We start from the raw sequence: 24,501 nt of genomic DNA, 5'->3' as shown, positions 1-24,501 counted from the left end.
GCGCCTGGAGCTGTGGGTCCCGTGACACATCCCATAAATCATTGGTTCAAGTCCCAGGAGCCCTCATACCTGGTGCCTGTGTGGGAGAAATGTGCCTGAGAGTCTGTTCTTCATGGTGAGATGTTGTTACAGCCTATCTGCCCCCTCAACCCCCCCCCCCGCCCCCAACAGGGAGGCACAGAGTTGCCCTCCCATGAGCGGGAAAGAAGAAGGAAGAAGACGCAGAGAGATACTGCCCCCCCCCTCCCCGCATGAGAGAGGCACAGAAAAGGTGGGTGGATTAATGATGGGTGGATGGATGGGTGAAAGGGTTGACTGATGAAGGATGGATGGATGGATGTAAGGATGAAGGATGGATGGATGTGTGAAAAGGTGGGTGGATGAATAATGAATGGATGGATGAAAGGGTGGATGGATGGATGAAAGGCTGGATGGATGAAGGATGGATGGATGGAAGGATGAAAGGGTAGATGGATGAAGGATGGATGTATGGATGTATGGATGGATAAAAGGTTGCATGGATGAATGATGGATGGGTGGATGTGTGAAAAGATGGGTGGATGAATGATGGGTCAATGGATGGATGAAAGGGTGGATGAATGATGTATGGATGTGAGGATGAAAGGCTGGATGGATGGATGAAGGATAGATGTATGGATGGAAGGATGAAAGGGTGGAAGGATGAAGGATGGATGGAAGGATGAAAGGGTGGATGGATGGATGGATAAATGGTTGCATGATGAATGATGGATGGGTGGATGTTTGAAAAGATGGGGGGATGAATGATGGGTGAATGGATGGATGAAAGGGTGAATGGATGAAGGATGGATGTATGGATGGAAGGATGGAAGATGGATGGATGAAAGTGTGGATGGATGAAGGATGGAGAACTACCACTATGATACTTGCAGTCATATTATAAATGCCATACTATAGATTTGTTTGCCTTGAGTCGGCCTTTAAACTGCAACGGAGACTATTTATGCACATAGCTCTCTTTTTGTTTTATTGAGCAGAAAGAATAAGAATAATTCATTACATCATTACATCATAAATAATAAAAGCTGGATAATAATAATTCTGAAACAATAGGGTAGACTTCATACTACTTAAGATACAAGACAGGGACCCACCCTTAAAGAAAGATAATGACTAGAGTTCATGTAGATTGCACTTTGTGATGTTACATAAAACAGAAAAAAAGGTAAACATCTATTGCCTTGATCCCACCCAGCAAAAATCATAAAGTGTTTCCATTTTTCTCCTGTGCCATCCTCCGTCCATTCCCTATAATCATAAGTCGACTCCATCATAGCAGCCCTACGAGTCCTTCTCTAGTTGTTCCATAAAAGTCCAAACTCGCATAAACCTTTTAGTTGCACCAACCCTTTTAGCATAGGCCTCTTCAAATTTCCTGGAACGGATCATTATATTATGCCATTCTAGATATGTAGTGCCTCTATTTGTCTTACAGTTCAGAAAAGATTTGGCAGCCAGAAACTTCATTGGTGGAGAATTGTTTTCTTTGTATGGCTCTGGAGAGTATCTGTTCTTTTGATGCACATAGCTCTCTTTGTGATTGTAAACTCCCATTTCACATTTGTTGTGCTACCGTGCAGATAGGCATATTGGAGGTATCATGGATAATTCAGAGAGAGGAAAGCAATACTTATGTCCCTCTGATGTGCACCCGGGGAGGTGGGGGGGAACTCTGATAATAAAGTTTACATTCATTTGCCTGACCTGGACACTGAGCTTTAACTTAGTCCTCAGGGCAATCGTGTTTACACTGATCAAAGGTTTGAACTGCCAGCATTACTTTTTTGGTTGACTGTGGAGTAGCCCTCAGAGTCTCGCAAAGAGAGCAAATCATTTCCCTTGTATTAGTAATATGCATGAATTTTACAGTGTATGACAATGCCTGTTGAGTGTTACAGCAATAAGCTTATGTGTTAGGCACAATGACATCTGTCTGCCCCCGCTCTCGCCTGGTTTCCCTCGGAGGCAGAGCATTTTCTACTATCATCCCACAGATCTGGAATAAACTACCTGACAATATCCGAAAGGAACACTTCTTGCTTCCTTTCATGAAACAACTAAAAAACATTCTCTTCAAGGAAGCCTGGGGCACACAGTAAAGTACCGCCTCCCCACCATCAATCTAAAGCAGGTCCCTCTCTTTCAGCGCTTAGAGACCGTTGGTGATAACGCGCTATATAAATGCAAATTACAAATTACAAATTACATCTAGCGAAAAGGAACTACTTGTCTGTAGCAATAAAAATTATGGAGCCATTTCAAAGGAACATATAGGTAATGCAGAACTCTGTAGACACTTTGACACGCTACATTCAGTCAGTTAAAAACAGCAGGGTAAATATGAAAGGCGTGTTAATATGCAATGCACAGTGCTATTTGTTAGGTGAAAAGCAAAGCAGCATACATTATAACATATATTTTTCTACCTTTCATGAAAACATTTTACAGTGGTCCATTTATGATAGAAGAGGGGCTTTTGACGCCCTATGTACCTTGGGGCAGATTTACAATCCCCTTGCGCCACTTTTGCGTCACTTTTCCCAAGTTAAAAGTGACGCAAAAGTGGCGCAAGGGGCTTGTAAATCTGCCCCATTGTTGTGTGTGCTAAGCACCTAGTCAGAGACCCAAAGATAATCGTTTTAAATCTTGTCAGGGTTGACTCAGACTTTAATTGAATGACTGAGTACCAATGATGTAGGTAATACTAACATTTGTTGATATAGTGCCTAGAACTATGCGGTTTATCCAGCATGCCATGTAAATAAAAATTATTGAGTTGTACTTACAAATTAGAGCGAGGAAATAACTGTTGAAAACTTTCGAAACAGGAACCTGACGCAGCTTGCTGTGTGCCTGGAAAGAGAATTAATTTCGAGTTAGAAAGGAATGGAAATAACTTGTCTTGAGGTTTAGAGGAGCCTTGAAATAGAGACGGGTGTGGATAAAAATGCCATAATCTTTTCTTTCCTGTACATTTCAGCAATCAATATTTACTTTTGATGTGCCTAATCCGATTATATTCGAATATCAAAAGATGCTGCAGGCTATCCAGACATGAAAAGTTACTGAACACAGTTTGATTTCATCAAGCGAGGTCCTGGCATCAAGTTTTACAATCAGAATCCCCCAGATGGTTTGACAGTGAAAGGAGCTAAGCCATAATATGCATTTTCCTAAAACTGCTCTTTTTACACAATCCATAAAAACAAGTCCATTTATTCTTGAAACGGTTTAAAAAAAAAAGCCAGCATTTCCATCTAGGGCGCAGCTATGCAAAAGCCTCTCAATTTTTACAATCACATGTATGCTAGTATCAGGTACATCTAAGCAACTATTATGCTGAATAAAGTCTTACAATGGAACTTCTGGATGGACAGAGGCCCCCTCTATAAGTTTTTGTTATAAAGTTTTAATGACATAAAGTTGTATCTTGAGTTTACCACTAAATGAATTGTGTAACTCTCTTAACTACAACGCATTATTGATAGAATGATTACTAAATACGATTATGTTTAATCTAGAAAATCCTTCCCTAATAAAGCACATTATTTCTGTCAACTGGAATCAAATAAAGATTTCTTGTGTCTACAATTTTCTGCATCCTCAAGATACAAACTGTACAGAGACTCATTTATGTGGTTGAGGTAGATCATGTGCAGCAAAACCTGGAAGTTTATAAAGTTGTGGGTCAAGGTCCTCAACTACTTTTGATTCATAAACATCTTCTAGTTACATAGCAAGGGTAAGGCATAGTATGCCAGACTCATCTGTAATATTTTTTGTACTGTCCTGTCACATAATAGAAGACCAGACCACGAAGGAAATTATATCCCCAATAATGGATTTACAATAATGTAGGATAGATGTATCTCATAGTGACCTAAAGTGACGTAGCCCCCATCATCTATGATATCGGCAGAATTGGAGACCACGCCACCAAGTGCCTTTCGTTGCTCACAGGAATAAGAAGCCCTTGCTATGTGTAGTTATTACCTGCCATTTTTCTAACCTTTTCATATAGGTTGAATTGCGAACGAACCCACCACCCCGACTGGAACTTGTAATATATTCCAACTAGGGCGGTCACAATCTTGCCTACGGTACGCCTTTGATTATGAAGCTTTGATTATGAAGCTTTGGTTTTTCTAAAGTAGTTGATATATAACCCTGACACGAACCAGCATTTAACTATATCCTAATGAATAGCCTCCTAGTCACAAATAATGTAATGACTGTCAATTAATTTTGAATGTTGGGGCTCTCATTTTTTTCAATTCTACTAATGAACCATTACCGCATTACGGCATGTTAATGTTTTCCCATTACTAATTAGTAATCCTACCAACTTTACTTCCGTTCTTTCCTCCAGAAGACCTCTATTGGTCAAGCCAGAACGTTCTTACCCCGGTTCTCACATTGTCTTGGTTTACGATTACCTTTTCCGGATATTATTAATTTGGTAAGCATATTTGGCACATGTTTATGTACGGTTGTTGTTTCCTAGAGGACCTCTTGATTCTTCTAAACATTGGGTTCTGGTGTTCCCATACCCTAGGCCCTCTTCTCCTTCTTTTTGCTATTCTTCACACTGGGTTAATAATCATTCATCTTTGTGACTGAAATATATATTCCCACTTTTACACCTTTGTATATGCATAAAAAAAAGAAAATATAAATTGAATTGGTTATAAATCTAATATTTATTAACCTCTCTGTCTGTGCTTACACCATTATTTGTAATAAGTTCTATATTAAAAATGTTCTCAGCAGAAATTATCCTTTATTCTCTTCCTCATGGATAGGGGATAGAATTTTATAGGCATTGGTGTTTATTATGTTTCACACTTTGTGAATTTTAGGCCTGTTCATTTGTTGTACAAGTGAACAATATTGTATTGTACATTTATGGTGTGTTAGTCATTATAATTTCTGTGACATGTAAATTCTTTCTTTGGTTTAAATTTGTTCTTTGGGTTAGTCAAATTCAATGGTGTGCCTTCCTTTGGTCAGTATGTGATTAGTTTTTTGTTATTGTATGTCTTCATTATAGATAATTGTTTGTGTGTAATTTATACATATATATGTTTGTAATTTTTGCAGCCCTGACAAAGTTCCCAAGGCAAAAAGGGAACGAAACGCGTTGGCTGTGCCTGTGTTTACAGAATACTTTGAATAAAGAAGAAGTTATTTATAAACTACTTTTCTTCATTGACTTCATTTGAGTGCACCTTCCATTTTGGCTTTCTTGTACTACGGTAACTTATACATCTTCAAGCTGCGGATGTCGGAAGTGATTGCACCACCTAATATCAAGAACACATAGAATCATTGTGCTTGACCTTGTCTGCTGCTTTATGTTTTCTAGTTGCATTAACTACAATATAGTCTTTGTGCTTTTTCCAGCTAACTGGCACCATCTTAAGGAGACACTTTTCACTTATGCTATTCTGTGCAAGTTAGCATTTTGTCGCCTTTTTCTCATGCAGTTGAGAAGGGTGCTGAACAGCCTTTTTTAATGTCCAGTCCTTGACATGCTTATGGTGCCTAGTTCTTTTGTCTTCATTTTAGAAGTGCACTGTCGTATCAGCTCCCCTTCTATGTTTTTGGAAACTGCATACTATTTAATCCACATTCACTGTTATTAAGACAGTTTATCAGTTGTTCGGAAATATTTATAACAATCCTCGACTCACTCAATGGTTCTGACAGTCCTGCCAAGTACCACGCTTCAGGCGTTCTACTAACACATTTCAGTGTGGTAATCTGCATTACCACGCTGAAATGCATTGTCACGCATATCAGTAGCGACTTGTGTCTCAGGTGTCACTAAAAGCGGCAAGTGTGGCAGCACGCCGCCACTGTCGTGCACTGTGTGGGCTTTGCTCCCGCAGGCATGGGGCTTGCACTGTGAGGTAAGGCAGTGCTTGCAGGCTCACAACTCACTCAACTGCACTAGTGCTTCAAATGTATTACAATCGATTATTGTGATCATTCCACCGCGGGCAGGCGTGGCTCTGACTGACAGCCTCATGTCATGATCCAATGACTGGACTGCTGGGCCCAGTCAAGTTGTTTGCTATATGCTGGCGCTGCGGGACATCTCAACCTGCTGCTGGAGCGGGCAGCTTTGAGGAAGGTGCACCTCCGGGCTGGCCAGTTTGCTGGTGGCACTGCAAATTGAATGATGGCACCATTCGCAAAGCTGCTGCAGTCACCTCACACTGACCCGGGTCACCGCTGTGCCTGTGGCTCAACTGTTAATTTACCTCCCCGTCGAAATTATTGCAACCAACTTGACCATTTCTAAATAATAAAGCAATTGTGGCCCCATTCAGACTTCACCTGCCGAGCTGCCGAGCTACTGGGGTGTTGGAGGATCTGTCACTGCTGACCCTGCAGCCATGTGCCCAACTTAGGCTTCACCTGTTATATAGCGCGAGCTTTACCCGAAGGTGTCGGAGCGCTTTACATAAGAACCAGTTGCAAAACATAAGGACTAAGGATTACTTGCGTTACATAAAAGATACAAACAGAACAAAATTGCAAATGTACAAGATGTAAAGTCACACAAAGAAGAGACTGGTGATTTATCTCTATATACATAGGGAAGGGCTACGGATGGATATACTCTAAGAGTCACGTAGGAATGGTAGAGAGTACAAAGGTCTACTGCATATACTAGTGATTAGAGTTATCTCAATATACATAGGGAAGGGCTACGGATGGATATACTCTAAGAGTCACATAGGAATGGTAGAGAGTATAAAGGTCTAGTGCATATACTAGTGATTAGAGTTATCTCTATATACAGAAAAGCAGAGTTCCATTAAGTGGGGTCGGAGGGGGGATGCAGTCGGAGGGGGGATGCAGTCACAGCACCAAGTGAGGGACAGAGAAGGGCAGGAAAGTGAGACAAACGAGAGAGGGAAGCAGATAGTAACAAGTAAGACAGTGAGGAGTGTGTCAGAGGCAACAGGAGAGACAACAGAAAGGTCACTAGGACAGAGGGGGAGGTCAGAGATCGCTAAAATGGCGGAGGAGAAAGGTAGAAGAAGAAGCGAGTCATAACAGAGCTCCTCACATGCCACTTCAGGAAACAAGCGCACTAGGTTGGTGCCTTTCCTTTTCTGGTACTTTGCAGCAGTTAACATCTTAGAGTTTCTAGTTGCTCAGATGGGTGTAATTTCTGATATTTATATGTTTCACTTGACTTCATGGCTTGATTTTGCTCGCGAGAAAGTGTCACTCACAGTAGTTTAAATGTCACTCATAATTATACTGAAATTATGAAAATGTCACACATAGCAATCTGAAACCTTGGCAGCTATGTTCTGATAATCTCTTCTGGTGTCTCTTAGGCAAATCCCTTAAAGTATTTTAAGCATGAAAATGTTTGCAACATCAATGAAATCCATGTTAGTAATGTATAAGTGGCTGTTTGCTGCACAGCTAAATTCCACACAGTGCCGCATCAGGACTTAACACATCTCTCGACCGAATATTTTATTTTACTGAGATACAAAAAAATCGAAATCCATCTATTTCATTCTGCATTAATCATGTTTGATTATTTACAAATATTTATCCTCAGGCTCTGTTCCAGAGAGATGCAACCATTATCAAACATGGTGTGAATGCCTGCACTGGATTGTGTCATCTGTGTGTTATTTAATGATAGGTAATTATTTCATCATACATTTCTTGTTTTTAATTTAAGTTCACCACGAAACAACTTGTAAACCAGAGAGTTCACTTTAAATCCGGTTCTCTGCTGACCAGTTAGATCAGGTGTATCTGTCAAGCAGCAACATCCTGCGCTGTTTTTAGGGTATTCACGTGAATATTAATGGGGAATATTTTCATAAAAATAACTTCAGTGGAAATTCTATCTATATTTGTTGAATATTCTGAAAACCATACTTGCGTTTTCTTTTCAGGGGCTTGATGAAATGCATTCTAATTTTATTCTAAGGAACTTGAACTCTTGTGTGTCTAAAAAGTTTAGGTAGCTCATAACTAAGAACTCAGACCCGTGTTGAGTGCAATAATAGACACAAATTATGGTATTTTATTGCTTTTTTATTACCCGGGGCTTCTACCATGGACCTGGAGTGTTTATGAGCAGATGTCTGCAGAAACAGAGCTCCTTAAGTGTCTTTAATACATTCTTAATTGCTATTGCTAACATACCAGTAATAACAAAAACTGGGCTGTCTGCCTAAAGAAATATTGGAATCAAGCTGAATAGTTTTAGGTTATCAGTTGTTGGCAGCCAACTGTAGCTTACTGTAGTGGAATTTCTAGAGTCATCAACATCATGTAGTCATCATTGCTACTCTGCCAGGCTTCATGTGTGGCAGGCAAAGGTGTGGGGTTAGGTTGGGCTAGCATATGATGCCATGTCAATTCAAATATATCTTGACAACTGGTCAGTGTCACCTTTGCTACTCTTGATCTCCACTTGGTTTGCATTTATTGCAATGATCTTTACAATCAGCAAAGAATATTTAAAATAGAAATAAATGTCAATGTTTATAAAGAAATATTTTGTAACGTCTAAATCCAGTGTTATACAAATGTAAAAAGTTAGGAAAGTACATTACTAGTTCTATGATATTCTCCTTCCTGTCATTTTCTGCATTCTTAAGTTGAACATGTGAGGGAATTCTAAGGCTGTGCTTGCCAATCATCTCACTTAAAAAGACACTGTTGAACTTAGCCCTTTTGGCTAAAGGTCCCAAACATTTTGCCTTCCCCCTAGATCTTTTTTTCTGATATGGTGTTACCAATGTAGATGCTTTGGGCACTTTGCCACTTCAGATCAGTGTCAAAGTGCAAGTGCTCCCTGTGTAAAGTGTAATGCTAATTGGTTGTCCATGTTTGTTATGTTTGCCTTACTAGTAAAGTCTCTAGTAAAGTGCACTATGTGTGCCAGGGCTTGTAATGCAAATGCTACTAGTAGGCCTGCATCATAATTGTGCCACCCACATAAGTAGCCATAAAGAGAGAACTCAGGCCTGCCACAGCAGTGCCTGCGCACAGTTTGTTTAACTGTCATGTTGTTCTGACAAGTGCACCCACTTGCCAGGCCTTACCCTTCCCTTTTTATGCACATCAGATGCCCCTCTAGTAGGTCCAAGGTAACCCTCTGGGCTGGGTGCAGTGTATGTGAAAGGTAGGACATGTACTAAGGTGTGTACCATGTCCTGACAGTGAAATACTCTCCATTTCGTTTTTCACAGTAGCAAGGCCATCTTGCCCATAGGACTGAATGGGGAAGGCTGTGTAATATGTTTCCAGCCTATCTTCCCATGGACTTAAGATAGAGTGGTGAAGTTGAGTGTGCGTGAACTCACAATTTATTAATACATCTTTTTATGATGGTGGTTTTTTTCATTGTGTGTTTAGAAATCACTTCTTTAGAAGTGACTGATTGTTTGTGTTCTAACATTTCTGTGTGTCTCTGCCTGGTCGTGGATTGACTGTCTGGATTTGAATGTGATAGGCTCTGTGGAATGTCTTGACCCAGGGGAGGAGGTGAGACAGCAACAGGCTGACCTTCATGTGGAGTGTAGGGGGGAGGAGTAGCCCCTGGAGGTGAAGAGGCCTGCACTGCTGCCATAAACCAATGGCTCCATCTCCTGCTGAGTGATTAAGGATCCAGACCCCCACTATCAAGGTAAGAAGGTGTCACTGGCAGGGAGACACCCAGAACTGGTTTAGACCGGGGTCAGTGCCCCCCTGAACACAAAGACTTCAAAGACATTTAGGGGTATAACTATGAGAGCTGAAACCCCTGAACGTGTGAATGGAACTGATCTAGACTGAAAAGGATTGAAACTATTTCGTGGTCAAGTGGAACCTCTGCCAAGGAAGAAACAGGTTAAGAGACTGAAGGAAAGGACTGACCTTTGCTGTGTGTTCTGGGGCTGGTCTGCAGTTTGCTGATTTAACCAAGGGGAGGCTAAGGGGCTTTGCTGTGTGCTGTGTCCCCCTGCTTGAAGGGACTTTGCTGGTTGCTGTGTCCTGAATTAACTTGTCCCAAGGGCCTGAGGAGAGCTGGCTTCCTGTTGTGAAAACTCAGGAACATAAAAGTTTCCAAGGGTGCCTCAGCGGCGCTGTTTGCGTGTGCTTTTTGCAGCCTGAGACCCTTGTAAGAATTGCCCTGTGATCCCGAGCAACTGGAGTCCAAGTGAGTCTCAGCGACGCTGTGTGCTTGTGCATCTGTGCAGCTTGAGACCTTCGTGAGGATTGTCCTGTGATCGTGTGCATATAGGGTCCAAGTGAGTTTCAGCGATGCTGTGTGGGTGTACTTTGTGCAACCTGATATCTTCATGAGGCTTGCCCTGTGATCGTGTGCACCCGGAGCTTAAGGGAGTCTCAGAGACCCTTTGTGCATGTGCTCTGTTGCAGCCTGAGACCTTCGTGAGAAAATGCCCCATCACTGAGTGTTCCCGAGCAGTCGTGTTCACTGAGTGGATCGATAGCATGACCAGAAGTGCTGCGATCGTGATTACCATCAGCCAAGACTGGCATCCCCAGAGAAGCTGTGAGTAACAATTAATTATGTAATAATTAATAATTATTTAACACTTCTTTCCAATTAAATAATTTTTAATAAATTTAATTATTTAATTAATTATCCATAAATTACTTCCCACCCTATTCCCCCATAAACCCACAACCCGCTAGAGAAATTAAATTAGTTAAATTTACATAATTACCAATTAATCAATCAATCAAAAATTAATTACTTCCTGAGGGCCCCCTCCAGATTGATAGTATTGATAGTAATTAGTAATTAATTGTTAATTAATTTATATTTGTTAAGTAATTTAATTCTAATTGGTAATTAATTGTTACTAATTGATTATTTGGTAATTATGTAAATTTTACTAATTTAATTCTGTAGCGGGTTGTGGGTTTATAGGGGAATAGGGTGGGAAGTAATTTAATTATAATTAATTAAATATGTAAATTTATTTATTGATAGTAATTTGTAATTAATTGTTAATTAATTTATATTTTTTTATTAATTTAATTATAATTGGTAATTAATTTTTGATTGATTGATTAATTGGTAATTATGTAAATTTAACTAATTTAATTTCTCTAGCGGGTTGTGGGTTTATGGGGGAATAGGGTGGGAAGTAATTTATGGATAATTAATTAAATAATTAAATTTATTAAAAATTATTTAATTGGAAAGAAGTGTTAAATAATTATTAATTATTACATAATTAATTGTTAATTATTAAATATTTTGTATTAATAGGTGATCAATTGAAATAATTATTGTTAATTAGTAATTTTAATATATTAATTATTATATTATATAAAATGTTTAGGTAATTATTAATAGATATCCATTTTTAAATTTTTGAATAATATATTAAGTATTTACTTTCCCTAATGTTGTATTCTCTGGAGTGGGAATAGTAATTTTTACCCCTACGCTATCCAACGCTTTCCCTACTGTTGCACTCTTTGGAGTGGGAATAGTAATTTTAACCCCTACGCTATCCAACGCTTTCCCTACTGTTGCACCCACTGGAGTGGGAATAGTAATTTTTACCCCTACGCTATCCACTGCTTTCTCTACTGTTGCACTCTTTGGAGTGGGAATAGTAATTTTTACCCTTACGCTATCCAACACTTTCCCTACTGTTGCACTCTTTGGAGTGGGAATAGTAATTTTTACCCTTACGCTATCCAACGCTTTCCCTACTGTTGCACCCACTTGAGTGGGAATAGTAATTTTTATCTTTTTATCCCTACCTTATCCAACGCTTTCCCTACTGTTGCACCCACTGGAGTGGGAATAGTAAATTTTACCTCAACGCTATCCAACGTTTTCCCTACTGTTGCACCCACTGGAGTGGGAATAGTAATTTTAACCCCTACGCTATCCAACGCTTTACCTACTGTTGCACTCACTGGAGTGGGAATAGTAATTTTAACCCCTACGCTATCCAACGCTTTCCCTACTGTTGCACCCACTGGAGTGGGAATAGTAAATTTTACCTCTACGCTATCCAACGTTTTCCCTATTGTTGCACCCACTGGAGTGGGAATAGTAATTTAAACCCCTATGCTATCCAACCCTTTCCCTACTGTTGCATTCACTGGAGTGGGAATAGTAATTTTAACCCCTACGCTATCCAACGCTTTCCCTACTGTTGCACTCTTTGGAGTGGGAATAGTAATTTTTACCCTTACACTATCCAATGCTTTCCCTACTGTTGCACTCACTGGAGTGGGAATAGTAATTTTAACCCCTACGCTATCCAACGCTTTCCCTACTGTTGCACCCACTGGAGTGGGAATCGTACATTTTACCTCTACGCTATCCAACGTTTTCCCTATTGTTGCACCCACTGGAGTGGGAATAGTAATTTAAACCCCTACGCTATCCAACCCTTTCCCTACTGTTGCACTCACTGGAGTGGGAATAGTAATTTTAACCCCTACGCTATCCAACGCTTTCCCTACTGTTGCACCCACTGGAGTGGGAATAATAATTTTTACCCTTCCGCTATCCAACGTTTTCCCTATTGTTGCACCCATTGGAGTGGGAATAGTAATTTAAACCCCTATGCTATCCAACCCTTTCCCTACTGTTGCATTCACTGGAGTGGGAATAGTAATTTTAACCCCTACGCTATCCAACGCTTTCCCTACTGTTGCACTCTTTGGAGTGGGAATAGTAATTTTTACCCTTACACTATCCAATGCTTTCCCTACTGTTGCACTCACTGGAGTGGGAATAGTAATTTTAACCCCTACGTTATCCAACGCTTTCCCTACTGTTGCACCCACTGGAGTGGGAATCGTACATTTTACCTCTACGCTATCCAACGTTTTCCCTATTGTTGCACCCACTGGAGTGGGAATAGTAATTTAAACCCCTACGCTATCCAACCCTTTCCCTACTGTTGCACTCACTGGAGTGGGAATAGTAATTTTAACCTCTACGCTATCCACCGCTTTCCCTACTGTTGCACTCTTTGGAGTGGGAATAGTAATTTTTACCCTTCCGCTATCCAACGCTTTCCCTACTGTTGCACTCTTTGGAGTGGGAATAGTAATTTTTACCCTTATGCTATCCAACGCTTTCCCTACTGTTCCACCCACTGGAGTTGGAATATAAATTTTTATCCCTACGCTATCCAACGCTTTCCCTACTGTTGCACCCACTGGAGTGGGAATAGTAATTTTAACCCCTACGCTATCCAACGCTTTCCCTACGCTTGCACTCTTTGGAGTGGGAATATTAATTTTTACACTTTTGTTATTGTACGTTAATAATATTGGCTATTATTTAATTATATTTTGTTACTATATCTAAATGTTTTAACAAATATGAATTAAATTTTTTTTTTTTACTTTCATTAATTATTTAAATATTATTAGTTAATTTAAGTATTTTTAAGTATAGTTTAGTAATTAATTTTTAATATTAATTTAATTTAACATTGTTTTTAGTAAAGCCGATATTTTTAAAAACTATATTTTAGTAAACAATATTTTTAACTCAATATTTTTGTACTTACCTGTTTGTAGATAGAAACTCAATATTTTGTCTGTCGATATTTTGTCAACGATATTCTTGATGGTCGATATTCTGTCCCTCGATATTATTTCAGTGATCCGGTTATAATACCTTACTTTACGTTAAGAAAAAAACAGACACATTTACTGAGAAAACCAAACAAGATCTTTGTGAATGGCTTATAACCATTTGAAGATGCCAGCCTGTGCTTGCGCATGCATTCACACAGACAGCCATCTTTAATAGGATTCCAAGATTACCCCCGCTTCTGGGCACCTGAAAAGGAGGCAAAGGTGGCCATCATTCAAAAGTTTGTAAAACAAATTACAAAAACATCCAAAGAAGGCTGTTTGTGCGCACACATGCTTGCGTGAGCAGAGGTGCCCCTTTTTTTTATTCCTTTTTGTAATAGAAATTTACAAAAACTTTCAAAAGAACAAGCAATGGTCAACACCAGACTTATTGGTTTGCCAAAACTTTTTAAGTCATCACCCCAAGCCACAGAGAGAGCAACCTGTCCAACAGGATCAACCGAAATACAGAGCTCAACTTATCTTGCACTAATCTTGACTTTGAAGACTGATGTAAAGACTGACTGAATTTATTTTTAAGTTTAACTAACGGCTACACTCACAAAAGCACCTTTACTTTGGGTGCCAAGGGAAAATTAATCTTTCTTTGACCACCTAGTGCATCCTCTCCTTGTTACTACTGTTGTGATGTTTTCCTCTGCTAGAGACAATATAAGGCGAGGCGGATAAGTTGAGAGGTTTCATACAAAACTTGCAATGTTTGCCCATACTTCAGCTTGCATTCCCCCCCTCTCCTGTTCCTCTTGTGTTCTTGCGATGGTGCAAGGTGGTAGGCACATTCCAAGATGAAACACCTTTTTTTTCTGCAGCCTTGCGCCCACCTACCTCGAACATTTAGAAATATAAAATAGGCACATTGTGAACAAAAGACACATTTTAACCAATTTCTCCCAGCCGCGGCCGGTAGTGGGAGTACCGGCCGGGCAGTGACGTGGTGAGGGGAAGGGGCAGGGTGGAGGGTAGTAATGTATGGATTGCGGAGTTTTACAGGTAAGTAAATATATAAATAAATAATATGAATTTCGTTGCATGCACGTAAGCATGGGTGAATTTTGCGAATCTGGCGTTCGTGAATTTGCGTATTTGCGAACTTGCAATCCGCAAAATCCGCGAATTCTTGCGAATTTTTACTTTTTTATAGCGTTCGCAAGGGTTTCTGCCAGTTCGCGAGGGTTTGGTACCAGTTCGCAATTGCGAACTTACTTGTCGGCTCGCAACGATCGCGACTATGTTGTTTCTACTTCTGGTTCATCATCCCAGGTTACCAACACCCTCTGTTTAACCACTGCCACCCTCTGTTTCACCCATGCCACCCTCTGGTACATCAATGCCACCCTCTGGTTCATCATCACTGTAGATTATGGAGGGGGAAAGCAAGCACACCTGCCCTGCTTCAACTGACATGAATTAATTTGGGGTTGGTTTACTAATGTGTCACTGTTTTAAAATACCAGTCTGGCACCTGCTTCCTTATCTGTAATTTGCTTTCTGTTGCAGTGCAACTTTTTTTTTCCAGGACCTTTGTGGCCTACTTGTAGCTATTCTATGAGCCTGCTGTGAGGGTCAGAGCAGGGTCATACAATTGTTGCAACTAGCAACTGAACTCTGGAGGGGCCCCAGTCAGGAAGCACTACAGGGAATGGTTATTATTACTAATGATGAGTTTGAACTTTTGCACCTGCTGAGTGCTTTCATTTTTGAAAATTCGTTTTTCTGCAGAGCAGCAACTGTAATGTCCCAAACAAACATAGGCAACTGAACTCTGGAGGGGGCCCTCAGGAAGTACTACAGGGAATGGTTACTAATGATGAGTGAACTTTTGCACCTGCTGAGTGCTTTCTGCAGAACAGCAACTGTCATGCCCCAAACAAACTTACTTATGAAAGTTGATTTCTAATCCAAAAGTGATCCAAAGAGAGTCAAAAGGCCTCAAATCCCAAAAAGTGCAGGCAAATGTCAACCTGAGGAGTTATTCTGATAAAAATCGTCATTTTCAGAAGGTCTATGCTGCTTGCTAGTGGATTTCTTGTGCAGAATAGCAAATTTTGTAATTTCGCGAGCGCGAGATTGTTGCTGCCCACCGCACCTACATGTTCGCAATTGCGAACTCTCGCGATGCGTCGCCAAACTCCTGCGGGATTCCGCAGCAAGATCCAAAATGGCGCAGCACTCACAAAAATATCGAGAAAAACAACTTGGCAAACGCTGAATGACGGTAAGTGAACGCCGCACGCCGCAAAATTGTATCACCAAGAAAAAATTTACCGAAAATCCGCAAAATTCGCAAGCGGAGCGGATTTTCCGCCCATGCTTACGCATCACCAAATGCGATGCAGTGCACGCAACAAAATTCGTTTTATTTATTTATATGTTTACTTACCTGTTAAAGTCCGTAATCCATACATTACTACCCCCCACCCTGCTCCTCCCCCTGCCCACGTAATCCACGGTACTCCCACTACCGGCCGCGGCTGATTTCTCCATGCAATTGCATAGTACACAGTGATTTTTTAAATGTGGCCAAGCCGGGATCGGGAACCAAAAGCAGCCTGGCAAAAGTGCTCAAAACCAGCCCTTCTCCTTTCTTCCTCACTTTCTTTCTCCTTCACTCTATTCTCTCTCTCTCTCCTTCACTTTCTCCTCGCTTTTCTCTCTCGTCTCTGGAACTCCCCTGCCCCTCCCCCTGCCCCCGACCTCCTGGCCTGAGGAATCTGGAGAGAGGTACCAGCAGTGGTCCTAAAACCCGACTTGCAAATGCTGCAGTCCACCGGGGAAATACCCAGGGGGAACAATGAGTTGTCAGGGCCTATGTGGCGAATCAGGACATCGCCTACAAATTGGAATGTTTTAATCCTATAGAATGACTGGCACTCCTGAAGAGGGACGAATGAGACTGGTTGCAGCAACCACCAAAGACGATACCCACTGTCCTGGCTACACTGGAGGCAGTAAACAGAATGTCACTACTTCGTACTGTGTACAAGTAAACGCGTGTATTGAAACAGTAGGTTTGTTTTTGCAGACATCCTGACAGGCCCCACCTACAAAGCCCTTATGATTGGGCAGAGATCACAACTGATCTTCCCTAAATGTACTTACTGGCCCTTCAGAGACACTGGCCTGCACACAACTTCCCTTGACCTCAGACCCAGGGTTAGGAGTTCGACTCACTTGGTAAACTAACATTCATCAGCCTGCAGTGGTGGAGCATTTTCTGCAGGTAGGGGCACATTTATGAGGCATACAGAAGAAGAATGTGCCGCCTTTCAGTGAGATGGTACAGGGGTCCCTCACAAGCCCTTTGAACCTGCGTGGAGTACAATAACATAATGTGAACGTGGAAGAAAGGCTGGAGACACAAAAGAGACAGTATAAAGTGGTGCTTCTTACATAAAGGGCACATGCACAGGAATAATAACGGTCGAACACGCAGTTTCCCGCAACCTGGGACAGGAGCGCGCTAATGGCCATGCCCTGATTTCCTTACTACCTTCTAGCTGTGACATCAATACTGCACATAAATAGAACTGAACATGACTACTCACCACATCAACCTGAAAGCTGCGACTGAAGGCATTATGGCATGAAGAGCTTGCCTCTGAGGCCCGGCCAGGGCAAAGGCATGGGCGAGTGTGCCGAGAGTGCTGTGCGTAGTTGCGCACCAATTAATTTGTGATGAAGTGAGGGGGCCCCTGGAGCACGGCCCCCCCCCGCAACACAAGGTCTGCTGGAGCCTGTGTTACGCCCCTGGATATCTAGTGAAGGGTGTGCACCCTGAATATCGAACCAAGAATATGGGTGGGACAGAATATCGAGGTCAAAATAAATATTGATAAAAAATATTGACTGGTAAGTAAGTCTAGATTTTCTATACCTAACTCCACATATATATACATACACGTTACATATATCTTCAAGGTACGTAGATTTGGAATAGTAAATATAAACTTTCCTCCATGCACTTGCCTTTCAATATTTTGTCTCTCAATTTCCTGTCCTCAATATTCTTATACCACAATATTATTGGTGTTGTTATTCAAAAGTACAACCTTAGTGAGGTTCTGTTCCCCCACTTACCCCCTAAAACTCTTTGCATTAGTGTCTGTTCAGATATTTCTTAGATACACTGGTTTCACCTCATCCGAATAACACAGGAAACTTTCTTTATTTCAGAGCTCTGCTTTTTAGCAAATCATTTGGCAATACTGAGGTTCCTGTATTTATCTCTATGTTGAAAATGAGGACATAAAAATTACAATGCCCGAATCAACAGAATACATTTTAAGAATCTCCCTAAAAATGTAAAGTACCTTTCCTTCCATAGTGTCCACTGCCAGACTGCTCTTCTGGAATGCTTGTATATAGCTCTCATACTAATTTCCCTGCTAGTCCTTTGTCACAAATAGTTCAGTGTGCCTGGTCTTGGAGCAATTGTTTAATATTGATTGATGGAAGTGGGTATCCATAGGTTTTTTTAACAGTACCTGAAGAAAAAATTGCGTTTACACACACACACATGTAATTGCATCCAAAGCTAGCAAGTTAGTAACCTTTTTGTGGATGTCTACTTGGTTCTTATAAAAAAAATGCATTGGTACGCATCTAATGTAGATAGTTTGCTGCCCATGGTAGAAGTGTGAAAAGAGGCTTTACAATCGGGGCGTGAAATTTGCATAATTTGATCTACTGTAATTATGCAACATTTCAGGACATTACACATAACTTCGTGAAATCAATCACTTAGTGCTAGAACTCAGTGTGAAAGCCATCCTCGTCTCAATTTTTGACACGAGGACAGATTTTTTAAGTAAACAAATAGGGCAAAAACCACAAGTGGTTGCAATGCATGTGGAGGTTTTTGCATTGGTGCTTCTCTCTTTGTGCTGAAAGTTGTAAACTCAATAAAAAAAAGTAAAAAAAAAACACAAGTGGCGTGATTAATAGCTACTTGCATTCTAACCATTCAGGTAATTCCCACGTGCTTCTGGTAATTAAATGACATAACGAAAGGGCGTAAATTTAGGAATTTCGTATAACAGGCTGAAACATCCCTTTGGAAAAACGAGGTGGCAGATAAGCAGAGGAGCCTGATTCTCTGTAACCCTATCTCATCCCCATTGATTACATTGACCTTCATCTACTTTATTGCGAATCTCACAACATCATGAGTCTGTTTAGGCAGTGAAGGGGAAATTTACAAGATATTTTAAAATACCATGCCAGATATATCAGTAGTTTTGTAAGAGAGGTTGTATTTGTTCAGTAACCTGAAGGCTGTTACCCATCACTGGGAAGTACGCCCACAGACACCATTACTGCTCCCCAAATAGGCGAACACACCACTGAGGCGGCAGAACCGAGGCCCCGACAGGCACCACCGGAAGGGAATCGGCAACCTCCGCGACACGAAAAACACCTTTCAGCAACGCGCACAGGGCTGGGGAGTGCGAACTGGCCACCTGCTGGGAGACCCGGCGACCAACGACTGCTTCATCGGAGACAGCTGTTCCTGCCAGAGCGACATGGGGAAGCCGCGGGGTCCGAAGGGGGACGGTGGCCCGACCGTGGAAGCTCCAGAGAACACTCAGCAACCTCCATCGGAGCTGCAACAGATGCAAGACAAGATCCTCAACGCTATCGCGGCCACAAAAGACGCCCTACACCGGGATATTGCCCAGGTATCGACAGGGCTGGGACTCCTAAGAGCGGACCACGGAAAATTGGCCGATAGGGTGAAGGAGGCGGAGGCCACCCTGAAAGATATCGTGCCGGAACATGCTGCGACGAAGGGGAGGCTAACTGAAGCGCTGGACCGCATACAAGCGCTAGAGAGACGGGCGGAAGACGCCGAAAATCGCAGTCGGCGGAATAATGTACGCTTGGTAGGCCTTCCGGAGAAAAAAGAGGGAACGGACATGGCAGGCTACCTGGACGACTGGTTGAGAACTGTGGTGGCCCCGGAGGGCCTATCCCCTTTCTTCACTATAGAACGGGCACATCGAGTCCCGGCCAGACCCCCGAAGCCGGGTCTACCCCCTCGTCCGGTGGTAATCAAATTACTCCACTACAAAGACAGAGACTGGTTACTGCAGCGAGCGAGGGAAGTGGGGCCCTTCCAAGTCGACAATAAAAATGTCACGCTCTTCCCGGATTACACCTTCGAGACTCAAAAACTACGTGCCTCCTTCCTGTCCATCAAAAAAGAACTGCGTACGGAGGGGCTACAATACTCGCTGTTGTTCCCGGCCAAGCTGCGGATACTAGTAGATGGGAAGGCCTTATTCTTCATGACATCTGCGGAGGCATGGGACTGGTGGGAAACTTATAAGGCTGGGACGGACGGGGCGCGCCACAGAGCGGAGGAAGAGCTTCACCAGCGCCCGGCACGGCAATCCAAGAGGCCCGGGACGCATAGGCGCAACTCCAAAAAACCAACGGACTCTCAAACGGAAGAAGAAAGGAAAGCAGCACTGCAAGCAGTGAAGAAGGTTTCTGGCACAACGCCGACACTAACGGAAAGGGACTCGAACTCAGAGGAACAAAAAACAGGCTCGGAGACGGAATTGTCAGAGGAAGACAGCGCAAAAGACCCGAAGGTTACGCCGCAAACGGCAGAAGAAATCTTCGGCATCTGAGCATGGAACGTACAGATCTGACAAGGACTGCCACGGCTGATCCGGCACTCACGAACACTTGAGCAGGCAGCTGTAAGACTATACTACGTAAGCCTTGATACGCATCCCAGGGTGAGGGAATGGGGTAAGCGACCTGAACAAAACAAAGCTAATACACGCACCCAGAGGCCCATAAGGCCACCGCAGTACAAACTGCGGAGTACGAGGAATTGAGAGCACGTTGCTCTCCAGTTTGGATGGGGATAACTCTTTTGCGGTTAGGTCCTGTTCTGGGGAGGGGGGGGCCTGGAGAGGTTGGGGTTTCTCAGGGCGTAGTTGAGGGGGGGGGGAAGGGTCTGAGCTGGGAAAAGCCAACGCTCAGAGAGGGAGTTTTGGGGTTTTGTTGGGGGCAAGTGGGATTGATGTCAAACCTGTAGTCTGGTCGCGAACGGAAATGGGTTTAATCCGACTGCAACGAGACAATGGATAATGTGGGATCATTAAAATGTGTGTCCTGGAATGTGCGAGGGCTGAATTCAATGGCGAAGAGATACAAAGTACACTCCTACCTGGTCCGTAGGGGGATTCACATAGCCTTTCTACAAGAAACCCACCTCACCAAGAAAGAAGGTATAGCACTGCAAAAGAGATGGAGGGGGCACCTGTTCTACACCTCATATTCAGCATTTGCTAGGGGTGCACTCATTTGGATTCGGGCGGGGGTTCCCTTCCAGATTACTAGGCACACTACAGATCCAGATGGGAGATTTGTAGCAGTTGAGGGACTACTCAGAGGCCGCCATATAGCACTATGCAGTATTTATGCGCCAAACATAGAACAAGCGGCATACTTCACTAGACTCTCCAAGACATTAGCTACCTACCTCACCGGGCCGCTGCTGATGGGAGGGGACTTTAATTCTATCGAAGACATCACACTAGATAGATCACACCCACCGCTGCATACATCCCCAATACACAGACTAGCGAAACATAGATTAGACTGGCGACAGCAATGGGACCTGACGGATGTATGGCGAATACAACATCCTACAGAGAGGGACTATTCCTTTTATTCCGGCTTACACGACCTGCATGTCCGATTGGATGCCTTCTTGTGCTCTCCACCGGTGCTGTCAATGGTGGCCCGGACTGAATATTTAACACGCACAATTTCAGATCACAACCCTCTGCTCCTGACGCTGGATTGGATGAACGGTATTACGCGGATCCCGACGTGGCGGCTTCGGCCTGACACGCTAGACGACCCACCGTTCCGTGCAGCGTTAGAGGATAGGATATCCCAATACTTTGCAGAGAACGAGGGTACAGCTTCATCTAGAGCCGCGGAATGGGACGCGCTTAAGGTGGTGATACGAGGGCACTGCATAGGAAAGTTTGCGGGCGCACGACGAACATTGCAGGATGATTTAGACAGAGCGGAGCAAAACTTGAGAAGGGCAGAAAAAGAACGGCCTAACCACCCCGAACTCCAAGAGAGGGTCTGTACTGCGCGGGAGGCGGTGGCAGTAGAAGTAGAGCGCCTTCGTAGCTTTGACTATAAAACTTACCTGACTAAAACACTAGCTGAAGGGGATAAAACGGGGACGCTCCTGGCCTGGCTCGCCAACCCTACCAGGGGCAACACCCCGATCCTGTCCTTGAATGGACCGGGTGGCGAAGTTTATACTACCCAACCGGACATATTAGATTGCTTTAGGGTGTATTATGAACAACTATATAGAAGGGACCTGGGAGACCGACACGAGGCGATAGAAGCGCTACTGTCTGAGGTACGTCTGCCGCACCTAGACCAAGAACATACTGCTGCCATCGGGGGACCGATCACATTGACGGAAATCAGGGGAGCGATAAAAGGGATGGCGCGTAATAAAACGCCAGGAATGGACGGACTGCCCATAGAATTTTACGGGAAATATATAGATCTACTAGCCCCGAGACTCCAAATAATTTATACCGAAGCCAAAGTGAAGGGCATGTTACCCCACTCCATGCGCGAGGCGGTCATGATCCCCCTCTTAAAACCACGTGGGGACAGCGCTGAACCGGCTTCATATCGACCGTTGTCAATGTTGACAACTGACTATAAAATCCTAAGTACGATTCTAGCCACTAGACTGGTAGCCCACATGCAAGACCTGATCCATACAGACCAGTCGGGATTCATTCCTACCAGGAACACTTCGCACAACATCCGCAGGTTACTTCGGTTCATAGCAGAACCCCCACCGAATGCGAGAGCCCCCATGGTACTGGCGATCGATATAGAGAAGGCCTTCGATAGCCTAGAATGGAACTATTTATACAAAGTAATGCACAGTTTCGGCCTAGGCGAGGGTTACATACGGTGGACGAAAGTGCTCTATGCATCGGCGGGCGCTAGAGTGAGGGTGGGGACTCTGATATCGGATCGATATGAGATACACAGGGGTACTAGGCAGGGATGCGCACTATCCCCTCTCTTGTTCGCGCTAGCGGTAGAGCCCTTAGCTGCATTGGCTAGGAATGGTGGTTATTACCACGGCCTGGAGGTTGGAGGGGCCCACCACTATATTTCACTATACGCGGACGACCTCCTGCTGTTTTTAGATAACGCCGAGGAGGCAGTGGCGGGGGCGGAGGAGCTCCTGGCACGGTTCAGAGATGTCTCGGGTTTAAAAGTTAACTGGACGAAATCTTGCCTCTTCCCCATACGAAGGACAGAAAAATGCTCCCTGGTCCATCCTCTACTACGCTGGGAGGCAGACTGCCTACACTACCTCGGGGTGTATATCTACCACGCGCCCGCAGACCTCTTGGACGGCAATATAGGCCGCTGCATCCGAGCACTGCGGGGCACCATGTCCTTCTGGGCCACCCTCCCCCTATCCATGACAGGCCGAGTGTCACTACTCAAGATGATAGCCCTGCCACGATTGCTATATTTCTTTAGGACCCTCCCCATATGGATACCGAGAGCGATCTTTACACGCCTAAAATCCCAAATAGTGTCCTTCCTATGGGGAGCAGGCAGACGGAGAATAGCACTGGCGACCCTGATCCGCCCGAAGAACGAGGGGGGACTGGCGGTCCCTGACTTCGAATTATATTACCTGGCGGCGCAACTACAGTACTTCACGCAAGAAGTGGCGAGAGTGTACCGGGGCCCGGACCAGGAGAGGGATCTTGGCACCCCCCGCCACGTGTTGGCGTTTATAACCCTCCAACAAAGGTTAGTACTTGGCGGGCTATCCCAGGAAGAACAGACGATGAGGTTATGTTGGAACCGCATGCAAAAGCGGGCTGGTCCTGGACACCCCTATGCGCCTGAAATCCCGATAGGCATGTTAACAGCGCTGCCACATGGTGGAGACTGGTCGAGACTCCAACTTTGGGAGGAGGCTGGACTGCAAATGGTGGGGGACCTCTTTGACGACGGAGTAATGACTCCCTACCAGACCCTGCTAGAGCGTTACGACCTCCCCAGAGGCGACTACTTATTACATGCGGCTGTGACAAGGGCCATACAAGCACACTGGGGGGAGGGACTGATTGAACCCAAAACAACATCAGCATGCCAATACACGATGATGGCGGCGGGTACATACAAGGCAGTTACATGCCTTTACTCCAGAATGCATACGGAGAACATCCAACCTCTTACTCGCCTCAAAACTCAATGGGAAGCTGACCTACAAAGAGAGATCCCTGACACAACATGGTCCCAACTGGTTCAGAGAGCCAGGAAAAGCACCAGGAACGCCCGCTTCCAGTTAATACATCTTTACATTATCCATAGGGCTTATCTCACCCCACTCAAAATAGCAACATACTTTGATGCAGAGGACGCAGCATGCCCCAGATGTGCGCAACTGCATGCTGACCTCCTACATATGCTACGGGACTGTCCGCATTTGCAGGATTACTGGAGGGAGGTGGGCGACACCCTGAACGAAGTAGCAGACAGAGAACTGCAGTACGACGGCGCAGTTGCGATATTACACTGGTTCCCGCACACACGCAAAACCAAACTGTCAAGTAAATTCATAGACATGGGCTTACTCATAGCGAAGAGGGAGCTAACTAGAGGGTGGAAATCAAGGGCGGCGCCGACACACAGACGATGGCTGAACGAGTTCCTGAAGTGGGCTGCGGCGGAGAGCACAATTAGGTACCAACTAGCCCGGCGTGGATCAGATGAGAA

At 43.7% G+C, this 24,501-nt stretch overlaps 1 protein-coding gene across 1 annotated transcript in view; it reads right to left on the bottom strand.

Annotated features, from left to right (window-relative positions):
* LOC147723043 (poly(rC)-binding protein 3-like) overlaps positions 1–24,501 on the bottom strand; it is a 2,582,273-nt gene that overhangs the window by 2,065,444 nt on the left and 492,328 nt on the right. The window contains exon 2 of the mRNA XM_086965416.1: positions 2,826–2,892. The gene's annotated coding sequence lies outside the window, so the exon portion shown is untranslated. The remainder of the gene's footprint in view (positions 1–2,825; positions 2,893–24,501) is intronic.

This window comes from Lissotriton vulgaris, chromosome 4_1 (genome assembly GCF_964263255.1).
Source record: "Lissotriton vulgaris chromosome 4_1, aLisVul1.2, whole genome shotgun sequence".
In the NCBI taxonomy this organism is placed as follows: domain Eukaryota; kingdom Metazoa; phylum Chordata; class Amphibia; order Caudata; family Salamandridae; genus Lissotriton; species Lissotriton vulgaris.
Note: the sequence above shows the minus strand (reverse complement) of the source record. Positions and strands in the feature narration are given on the sequence as shown.